Raw genomic sequence first — 12,281 nt, forward strand, 5'->3', positions numbered from 1 at the left:
GCTCCCTGGTAATCGAAACATAAGCAATACCACCTCAAACTGGATTAGGCCTTTACCTTCACCATAAGGGGCCGAACCAGTATAAACTCCTTGTGTCCTTTGTCCCTTTTAACCCCTTTAAGCTAAGCTAGTGACGATGTCTCCACGACTAAGTCCTTCTGCTAGGACATCTGCCGTGACAATTCCACGACAGCTGGCGCCACCTCAATCTCATGACGTGGGCGCTTGCATAGACATCTCCGCTGCTCGGGAGCCAGCCTGAGGAGGCCACTCCCTCTGGAGGTCTTGGCCTCGTCCGCCTCGCAAGGCTTCGCCCCTCGTGAGGGTCTTGTTTTGAAGGTGCTGAAGATGGGTCGTAGCAGGTCGTCGATGGAGCCACGCCGTGGGCTGCAGGCAGGCAAGTCTGGGTACCCTGGTTCCCAGAACACCGACAAAATTCATATCTACAAGATGAACACCTTGGTAGTGATAAAACTTTGGATGGTTTCAAACATATGACCTACAAAATACCACAACAATCGAGTCAATTGCAACTTTTCCAAACCTAGTATGGCACGAATTTGAAATAATCACGGAAGCCATATGCATGGTCCTCAATTCAAATCTTACAATGTACACTAAATTGAAATGTCGATATTAGATCTAGTACTATCTACATTCAAAAAAAATTAGCCCCCCCCTCGGCACCGCTACATACTTCTTGTATCGACCAATCTTCCTCTCCTAACCACCTTACAAAGCTATTGGTTTCTGGCACACGTTCATTCTTTCTCTCCATGTTTCGATCTCTAACTCTCTCAAATACACAACCCCCTTTTCCACTCGGTTACCAAATGTATCTCTCTCACACACCCGCCATTACACTCCATGTCGAGCTCTCTCTCTCTCTCTCTCCCTCCCTCCCACCCTCTCTCGCTAGATACATGCATTGCCTATCTAGACCCCCCCCCTCTCGTGCGCATGCACGCACATTGTCTATCTAGGTCACTCTCTCGAGACTGTCTCACTCTTTCTTCTGCACGCCGGCCCACACTCTCTCAATCTCTCTCTCTTTATCTAAGTCTCGATTAATCTCGCTTTCTCTCACACACAAATGATATATCTCCCTGTTCGGGCCTCGATAGACACACTCTATACTCTCTCACGCAGGTTGTCTATCTAGGTCAGTCCATCCAAGCCGCCCCCACTCTTTCGACCTCATGGTGTGTCACATCCCTAGCTTCTCATATTGCACTAGGCTAGCTTCATGTGTGCATCATGTTTGAATTTTTGTAGAAAATTGAAATGGGGATTGCCTAAACCCTAGCATCAAAGGAACTCACTAGGTTCAACTAAAATATTCTCAGTGTTTCCAAAATGGCTTTTAAAAATGTTCATCATTTCTGTAAAATGCTGGAAACAATAACGAGAGGTGCTACACATTTTTCCATGACATATTTGGGCTCTGAATTAAATCATATAGTATTTGCATTTGGGCATTTAAATGCTATTAAATATTTTAAATGCTCAAATAATCATAAACTAAAATGTTTACTGTTGGATATATTCTAAACAGTAGCCATGATTAGTTTCATGATTTTTGGAAATGCCCTGGCATTTTTAATAAAGCCCAGAACAAAATAACAAAATAGAAAACAGGAATTAAAAGAGATAAATAAAGCGAGGACTTACCTGCACCCACCTGTGGCCTGCTACTGTAGCCACCTGGCTGGCCCAGGAGCTGGCCCAGCCCACCAGAGCCAGCCCACCGCAGCCGCCACCGTCTTCAACCTCCTGCCAGTAGGCAGGAGGGCGTGTGCCCGACCCGCGCGTGCACGCGCCGGCCACCTCCTGCTTGCCTGCTCGCCCTGGATCTCTCCCTCGTCGCCACGCACCCCCCTGGACCGCTCTCACTCTCTCCTGTGTCTCTCCCTCTCCTGCCCTCTCTCCCGAGCACCACCGAGCGGAGCCCGTCGCCGCCGATCGCCGTACCCATAGCCAGAGCCAACCCATTGCCTCTCCGACGCGCCCCCAAGCTCCGCCTCATTGCCATCGCCACCTCCGTCGACGCACGCGACGCCGAACGCCCCAAGCGACGACTCAAGCTCTTCTTCACCCTCCGGCCGCCGGAGATCGCCTTCCCCGCACCGCCCGTTCCGGACCGTCTCCGAGCTCGCCGACCTGCTCGTCCGACTCGCCGTGAGCCACTGACCCGAACCCCCCTCCTTTGCGCTCCATTTGCACGCTGTAGCCGTCGCTCCGCCGGAGACAGAACCCCGCCGTCGCCCACGCTCGTCGCCGGTGCTGCTCCGGTGACCATTTGGTCCAGGGCATGCGTCCATCGTACTCACCGCACCACGTAGACACCGTAGGTGCTAAACGCACATCGCCACGGCCACCGCAACCGCGTCCCCGCTCTCTGCCGACTCCAGCCACCGCAAACCTCGTCGCCGACGCTGCTCCCGGCCACCCCAGCGCCCGCAACCGCCACCGTTGGATGCGCCACTCCGCCCTCATCCCGTAGCTGTGCTCCGCGTGCCAAACGGCACCCCGTATGGGAAACCCGTGGCTCGCCGCCGCCTCTGGCCTCGCCGGCGGCTAAACGCCGGCGAGTTGACCCCGTTTGACCAGGCTGACCCCCTCCCCTGAGTCAATGACAAGTGGGGCCCGCCTGCTAATTAACCTGGGTTAACTTTTAATTAACTCTAAATTAGTTAGTTAACTAACAGTGACACTGACGTGTGGACCCCACACGTCAGGTTTGACCTGGATGACCCCGCTGACCAGCTGACGTCACAGTGATGCAGTGCTGACGCATTAACTCATTTCTGCATTTATTCTTATATAGGAAATTTCAGAAAATGCTACCAAACTTCAAAAAATCATAGAAAATAATCTATAGCTCAGAATGAAATAATTTATATATGAAAAATTATTAGAAAAATCCAATCTTTCCATCTGCACTGGTTTCATGCATGTTAGAGCAACTTAAACCTGCTGTTTATATCAAACATGATAAGGCACTATTTTAATTCATAAGTTGAGTTTGGGATTGAACCTTTGGTTCAAAATGACTCAAACCAACTCCATTTAATATGTTGCTAGTTGCATTAGCTCAAAACACATTCATATTGCCATGTCATGATCATGCATCATATTGTGCATTGCATTGATTGTATTTCTTCTCTGTTGCCGGTATTTGTCCCCTCTCGGTAGACGATGTTCTGGCGTTGTGATCGTTGACACTAATGAAGACTCAATGCTATCTTCAGAAGTGCCAGGCAAGCAAAACCCCCTTGTTCATTCCGATACAATCCCACTCTCTCGCTCCTGCTCTCTTTTACTGCATTAGGACAACCGTGATTCAACTGTTAAATGCTGCGGTAGTTGAACCCCTTTCCTCTGCATGACCTGTCATTGCCACAGTAAATAGATGAAACCAACTAGCATGAGTAGGAGTTGTTTGAGCCCTGATGTGCCTACTCATTCATGCTTGATTGTCATGCCTGCTACTGCTTAGAGTTGAGTCGGGTCTGATTCATCGGGGATGAGTTGGAATGGTGACGAACATGTCCTACTGTGTGAGAGCTAAGTGTGTGAACACGATTTGGTAAAGGTAGCGGTGAGAGGCCATGTAGGAGTACATGATGGGTTGTCTCATTGAAACCATCCTCAGGAACTGAGTTCTGTGTTTGTGATCCATGAACAGTTACTACCACACATTGGGTTCCGGTAACTCGACCCCTCTCGACTTATTAATCAACTTGATCTCTGTCCAGGAGTTGCAACTAGTTTCTGGTGTTTGTGGCTAGTGTTAGTAGTCTACCAAGTGGCACCCGGTACAGGTGGGCTTGGGACAGACTAGGCACATGTGGCCTGGTGTACCGAGTGGCACCCGGATGGTGGGCTCGGGAACCCTGCACACATCGTTTGGGGCCGTGAGCGACACCCCGGCCGGATCTCCTTGCGGATGGCACCCGAATAGGCGATAAACCTGGACGAGAGACTTGTGTGGTTAGTCAGGTCGTGGCCGACTCCCTCGCCAGGCTTCCGCTTGAAGGTTGCCGAGGTACACGACGTGTACATGGTGGTAAGTGGCGAGAGCGTGTGTGACGAAGTACACCCCTGCAGGGTTAATATGATCTATTCGAATAGCCGTGTCCGCGGTAAAGGACTTCTGGGTTGCCTATAACAGTTCATAGACAAGTGAAAGTGGATACTCTAAAATGCGCAAGATAAGCGTGAGTGCTATGGATGGCGTTCTCGTAGGGAGACGGGAGCGGATCCATAGTGGTGTATTGATATGGTGAATATGTGGACTCGTGTGCGCCACCTCAAAAGAGTTGCTTGCAGTCGTAGTTCAGGTTAGCCACTGAGTCAAAGCTGGCTTGCTGCAGTTAAACTCCACCACCCCCTTTGTTGATACCGATGCATATGTAGATAGTTCTGATGTAAGTCTTGTTGGGTACATTTGTACTCACGTTTGCTTATTTTATGTTTTGCAGAGAGACGTCAGTCTCGCTAGTAGTTCCGTGTGGACTTCGACGTTTAGCTTGATACCTCAGGTACGATCTTGTGCCCTCGGCAGGGTCTTGTAGATAGTCAGGCTTCTCAGCCTTTTTCATTTATAGATGTCTGTACTCAGACATGTTAAGCTTCCGCATGTGCTTTGACTTGTATGCTCTGAATGTTGGGTCATGAGACCCTTGTTTGTAATATCTCGCTCTTCGGAGCCTAATGAATAAATACTCTGAGTCGTAGGGACCTGTTGTGATGCCATGTTGTATTTGCACATATCGAGAATATTGTGTGTATGATTGAAATGCTTGGTATGTGTGGGATCCGACAACCTAGTTGTTTATCCTTGGTAGCCTCTCTTATGGGGAAATGTAGTCTTGTGCTTCCATGAGCCATAGTAGTCCGCTACAGCCCGGTTCACCGGAGTCCTGCTAGCCCAGCACTACTGCTCCGGAACACTTGACTGGCCGGCATGTGATTCACTTCATTCCTGTGTCTGTCCCTTCGGGGAAATGTCACGCGGTGACATCCGGAGTCCTGCCTAGCCTGCTACAGCCCGGTTCACCGGAGTCCTGTTAGCCCAGTGCTACAGCCCGGATTCGCACGCTGCTGACCAACATGCTCGATGTTGATTCATGTATGCCTGTCCCCGTAAGTTAGTGCCACTTTGGGTTCACGACTAGTCATGTCGGCCCGGGTTCTCTATCATATGGATGCTAGCGACACTATCATATACGTGAGCCAAAATACGCAAACGGTCCCGGGCCATGGTAAGGAGACACCCGTGGGAATACCGTGCGTGAGGCCACAAAGTGATATGAGGTATTACCGGCTAGATCGATGTGACTTGGAATCGGGGTCTTGACATGGTGACCGACGCTCGCTCAATCTCTCTCTATCTCTATGTATGTCTCGATTGACCTCACTCTTTCTCAGACACAAACGATATATCTCCATGTTTGGGCCCAATTCGACATATTCATATTGTATACTCTCTCACGCACATTGTCTATCTAGGTCACTCTCTCCAACCTGTCTCACTCTTTCTATCGCATGAAGACCCACACTCACTCAATCTCTCTTCCTTTATATATGTATCGATTGACCTTGCTTCCTCCCACGCACTAAATATATCTACATGTCTGTGACCGGATCATCTCTCAAGCTCTATCTTACAGCCCTCACCCTTCCCAAAAGCTCAATCGAACAATATCTCTCCATAGCATATATATCTTTTCAACGAATGCCGGACCACACTCACTTTGTCTCTCTATCTATCTGCATCTCGATTGACCTCGCTTTCTCATGCCGTATCTTGCACACATTGAAGTTACCTCTCCATCCCTCGCAGAGCCGGAGCTATTTACATTGCAAGGGGGACTCCAACCTGGGATTAATTTATGAAGGCATTTATTCCAGTGGGTTTAGATTATATTTTCGCAGCATTCGGCCCACAACTACTCCAAACACCACTGCAACCCCCACACCTCCCCCAATTGATTTCTCTCTGGATCGGTCATCGCTCTCTCACACGTCCTTTCTCACCTTCCATTTCGCATCATGGTATTTTTGCAAAAAACTCTGTTGTTCTCTTTAATTATTACAAATAAGCTACAAACTACACACCGATAGTCTACCTATAATGGAACAAATTTTGACCCAAAAATTAAAGTGCTACAAACTACACACCGAGGGGCCCACCTGTGATGGAACAAATTTGGACCCATATATAAATTAAAAATAAAAAAGGACGAGGATCGAACATGCGACCAGGGCCTTCAAGCTGCACGTCAATAGGCAACATTGTAGCAATGTTTGTTGTACCCCCCTTTGTTGATATAATGTTTTGATATTACCACATCCTATTCAATGGATAACATGTTTTAATATTAATTTTAGTACATTAGTGGGACCGGCTCTTTAGCACATACTATTCGCCTTCACTTACTGGTGGGTTCCATGTCTAATCTCTCTCTCCTCCCCTTCTACGTTTAGACGCACGGGCAAACACGAAGAACGGGCGGGCGATGTTGCCGTTGACCATATCTGGATGCGTTCACAAGTTATGGCACCAGTTTCACGTACTAGTAGTACTATACATGTAACAAGTTTAGTACCAAAAGTGACTGTGGCAGACAAGTTAGGCTAGTTGTAGTACTATTTATCTACTGCTCCGTAATAACTAAATGCGTGGATAAATATATGTATCGCCTAGTGCTCAAACAAGGGGACTGGTCGCGCCCTACAAGTATTTGGAATTGACTTCCCTAAAAATATATTTGGAATTGAAGTGGTATTTAATATGAAATGTTTGACATTTTATATTTAATTTGATACGGCTCTAGCAGAACATTCAATCGATCAAACCATAGATTTCATTCAGTCTGACTCCGAATTTACATTCATACGAACTAAAATAAACGAAAATGATAAATCCCAAACGTTCGGATTTTAAGCATGGCAATCCGAACGTTTTTCATGGCAAATTTAGATTACACGGCAGCGGCGGCGACGTCTTGCGGTGGGAAGCGGCTCCTCTGCCGTTCTTTGTGTGTCATCGGGCCACTGACCGATGGTGATAGTGGCGTCTTGCGCCGTTGTTGGTGTACTCTGGACGTTGTCCCCAGATTCAAGGAAGGCCAGAATGTTATGGACTTCGGTCTCTAGAAGCGAGTCAACTGGCGGGAGGAGGCGACTGGCATTGGTGCAAGGAAGTGGCCGACAGCGGCGATCCATGCCGCTGAGGGGGGCACTGGCACCCGCACGGGACAGGCGTTGGCAACAGCGCGGTGGAGACATCCGTGTACACGGGCACCAGCATGGGCGTGCGCGTCAGTGCACGCGTAGATGCATGCGCTGGCAGGTGCACGGGCATGTGAAAGTCGGCAGGGACCTCATGGAACCCCGTGGCATCAAGCTCGACTACAATGTGTGGCTCCTAGCCCATCAATGCCATGGGGATGGGTGAGGGAGTCCTGGACTAAGGGGTCCTCGGGCGTCAGGCCTGTTATTCATTGGGCCGAACTGATGGGTTGTGAAGATATGAAGGCCGAAGACTATACCCGTGTCCGGATTGGCGTGGAAGGCAAGCTAGGCGACCAACTATGAAGATTCCTTCTTATGTAACCGACCCCATGTAACCCTAGATCTCTCCGGTGTCTATATAAACCGGAGAGCGTAGTCCGGATAGGCGGATACTCATTACCATATTCACATAGGCTAGACTTCTAGGGTTTAGCCATTACGATCTCGTGGTAGATCAACTCTTGTAACACTCATATTCATGAAGATCAATCAAGCAGGAAGTAGGGTATTACCTCCATAGAGAGGGCCCAAACCTGGGTAAAAATCGTGTCCCCCGTCTCCTGTTACCATCGATCCTAGACGCACAGTTCGGGACCCCCTACCCGAGATCCGCCGGTTTTACACGACATTGGTGCTTTCATTGAGAGTTCCACTGTGCCGTCGACGAAAAGTTTGATGGCCCCTTCAATTGTCAATAATGACGCTGTCCAAGGAAGAACCTTCCTCCCCAGACAGATTTTTGTGTTCGGCGGCTTCGTACTGCGGGCCAATTCGCTTGGCCGTCTAGAGCAGATCGATAGCTACGCCTCTGGCCACCAGGTCAGATTCGGAAGCTTGAACTACGTTGCGGACACCCATGGAGACTCGATCTTCAATGGGTTTGAAACCGCAGCGATCGCTCCCCCTCGTCCCGGTGAACATGACTTACATCTGTTGTCGGATTACATCCAGGAGATGGATCCTGTTGCTGCAACGGCCCCAGAACCGAAGCAGATCGTGCCCTCCGAGGCCACAAAGTCCGCGGCGTTGGAGCCGCACACGGACTCGACATCCTGCAATATTTGCGTCAATGGAACTCCGGACTCGTCTACGGCTACACGTTCCGGACCAGGTACGCCTGCGGACACCGAGCTGGATCGGTTATCGATTTTCGAATTTAGCGCTGCAGACATCTTCCAGCATTCACCTTTGGGTGACGTGATAAACTCTTTAAAGAACTTGTCCTTGGAGAAGGACTCACAGCAGAACTATATTCGGTTCGATCTAGAGGCGGACGACGAGGAATTTTGCTTCCCACCCGCCACCCACTTCATAGCCACTGTCGATGACTTAACCAACGTGCTTGACTATGGCTCCGAAGACGTCGACGGTATGGACAACGATGCCGACAAGGAGCAAGGCCAAGACCCGCCATTCACTGGACACTGGACGGCCACCTCTTCATACGACGTGTACATGGTTGATACACCCAAAGGATCTCGCGACGACAAAGAAGAGCCAGATGCGAATAAACCCTCCGAGACGCAGTCCAAGCGCCGGTGCCCCAAACGCCGTTCTAAGCCTCGTCGCTCAAAAGATGGCAACACTGGCACCGGAGAAAATAGTACTCCGGGCGTCACCAAAAACAATGAAGACCCTGTCGGAGCGGCATCCGAACAGGAGGAACATGACAACAGGCAAGACAACCCTGATGAACAGGCCATAGAAGATGGCTCGGAGGACGATAGTTACCATCCACCCTCCGAGGAGGAGACAAACCTCGGCAATGAAGACTTCATCGTGCCTGAGGATCCTCTGGAGCGGGAGCGCTTTAAGCTTCAGCCCATAGCCACTGCAAGTAGCCTGAAAAAGAAGCAGCAGCAGCTTCAAGCTGAACAAGATCTGCTCGTCGACAGATGGACTGATGTCCTGACAGCCAAAGAAAACGGCCTCAAGCGCCCATCCAAGAGCTACCCGAAACGCAGACTGCTACCTCAATTCATGAGGAGGCACCGGAGCGCACATCTCCCTCGCGTAATGCGGAACGACCACCACGTGGTCGAGACAGGGCGGCCGACCGGCCACCCCGCAGTCGGGATAAAGCGGCAACTCAGGCCGAACAGCAGCCTGCCCCACCGCCCCACAAAAATAGAGGCGAAAGAGTTCGGGATCACACGTACGACCTCCGGCAGACTCTGGACAGTAGAGCAGGACATACAAGATCGATCTACGGATCGCGAGGATGTGCCTTGAGGGACGATGACGGCTACCTATTCGGACGAGATAAACCCAACCACGCCCAGGCCGAATGCCGCAGACAGACTCCATCAGAGCTACGCCGCGATGCGGCCCGGTAGAGAGGTGCCGCACACCCTCTCTGCTTCACAGATGAAGTACTGGATCACGAATTCCCCGAGGGGTTCAAGCCCGTCAATATCAAATCATATGACGGCACAACCGATCCCGCGGTATGGATCGAGGATTTTATTCTCCATATCCATATGGCTCGAGGAGATGACCTCCACGCCATTAAATACCTCCCACTAAAGCTCAAAGGGCCAGCTCGGCACTAGCTTAATAGCCTGCCTGAAAATTCTATCGACGGCTGGGAGGACTTGGAAGAAGCCTTCCTGGACAACTTCCAAGGAACCTATGTCCGGCCACCAGACGCCGATGACTTAAGCCACATAGTTCAACAACCTGGAGAATCAGCCAGAAAATTCTGGACTAGGTTCCTAACCAAAAAGAACCAGATCGTTGACTGTCCGGATGCTGAGGCCTTTGCAGCCTTCAAACACATCATCCGTGACGAATGGTTAGCACGCCACCTCGGCCATGAAAAGCTGAAGTCCATGGCAGCCCTCACGACACTCATGACCCGTTTTTGCGCAGGTGAGGACAGTTGGCTGGCTCGTAGTAACAACACAGCTAGCGAGACAGGCCCCTCCGAGGCCAAGAATAGCACTGGCAAGCTCCGGCGCAATAGACACAAACGCCGAAGCAATGGCGACAACACCGATGACACCACAGTCAAAGCCGGATTCACTGGCTCCAAGTCCGGCCAACGGAAGAAGCCCTACAAAAGAAACAATGAAAGACCTTCCAGCCTAGACCGCATACTCGACCGTCCGTGCCAGATACACAGCACCCCAGATAAGCAAGCCAATCATACCAACAGGGATTGTTGGGTTTTCAAGCAGGCTGGCAAGTTAAATGCCAAAAACGAAGAAAAGGGATCACAAAGTGAGGACGAGGACGAAGAGCCCTGGCAGCTAAACACTGGGGGCAGAAGAAATTTCCCCCTCAAGTCAAGACGGTGAACATGATATATGCCACACACATTCCCAAAAGGGAGCGTAAGCGAGCACTTAGGGACGTCTACGCGGTAGAGCCAGTCGCCCCAAAATTCAATCCGTGGTCATCGTTCCATTCACCTTCGATCTTCGAGATCACCCAACTAGTATCCGCCATGGCGGTTTAGCTGCACTAGTCCTCGACCCAATTATTGATGGGTTTCACCTAACACGAGTCCTGATGGACGGTGGTAGCAGCCTCAACCTGCTTTATCGGGACACAGTGCAGAAGATGGGCATTGACCCCTCACAAATCAAACCAACAAAAACTACCTTTAAAGGAGTCATACCAGGCGTAGAAGCCCGCTGTACGAGCTCAATCACGCTGGAGGTGGTCTTTGGTTCTCCGGACAATTTCTGAAGCAAAGAGTTAATCTTCGACATTGTCCCCTTCCGCAGCGGCTACCACGCACTGCTCGGACGAACAGTGTTTGCTAGATTCAATGCAGTGACACACTATGCTTATCTCAAGCTCAAGATGCCCGGTCCACGGGGCGTCATAACAGTCAATGGCAATATGGAACGCTCCCTCCGAACAGAGGAGCACACAGCCGCCCTAGCAGTAGAGGTACAGAGCGGCCTTCTCAAGCAGCACCATAGTGCGGCTGTCGAGCCCCTGGACATCATTAAGAGGTTCCAGACTACACAGCAGCAGGACAGCGCGGCTCGTCAAGAGCTCGATTAGCAATTCGGCCTCCGTCCCAGTCCCGATGAAGTAGTGGCACTCGCACCACGCGTACATAATTACGCACTCAAAATCCCATGGACCTCGACGGAGGCAGAAGCCAACCCGGGATCTACAGTTTGGCTAGACCCATCCCGGACACACATACTTTCACCTTTTTCTTTTTGTTTCAGGTTCGTTTTCCCACGGGCCTGCTGACCAGTCCCTTTGAAGGATCGGCACATAAAGGATGCAAGCAGCATAGGTCTGTAGAGTAACCTCTATACGTCTTCTTGACGGTATTTATATTCATTTCTCAGGACCCGCACACTGCCCTCTTGATTCCGGCATGTTAAATAGCCCGGATGCTTATCACAATATTTGTACTAGATACACCTTGACGTATCCATCCAGTTATAATGAAAACAGTTTGCGGCCCAGTTCCTGTGGTTTTCGCTCCTTACTTCATTTTATTTCGATCTGCTTATCGACTGCATCCGTACACTTTGGTACGTTTGATATTCGCCAGGGGCTCCCCATCGCCCCATAATACGGCAGCAAAGTCCGTACACTTCTTATATATAAGTTCGGCACCCCGAATTTAGCATTATATGCATTGGCTCCGAATCATGTCTTTGGTCAATAATTGGGTTGCCCGGCTCCTGTGCTTGCTACCCTACGTTCCGCTCTATCAGCTAGGGTAGTAAAGGGAGCACTACTGCGATTGTGCCCTGGCCTTGACCGGATGAGCACCTCAGTAGAGAAAGCCGAAAACTAACTGTCATGATACGGCGAGAGCCGGTCAGCTGTTCGAGGGTTACAAAATCGTTGGATATTTTTTCCGCGTTATGCGAAGGATCGGCACTTCCCGATCAGATGCTGACAGCACCCTGGCTTGGACCAGGGGCTGCGCACTTGCTTTATTATAAAACTCCTATGGCTAAGTGAGGGCGTTTAAGCCGTATAGTCAGATTGCGTTGTTC

The sequence above is a fragment of the Aegilops tauschii genome, chromosome 2 (assembly GCF_002575655.3).
Source record: "Aegilops tauschii subsp. strangulata cultivar AL8/78 chromosome 2, Aet v6.0, whole genome shotgun sequence".
NCBI lineage: Eukaryota > Viridiplantae > Streptophyta > Magnoliopsida > Poales > Poaceae > Aegilops > Aegilops tauschii.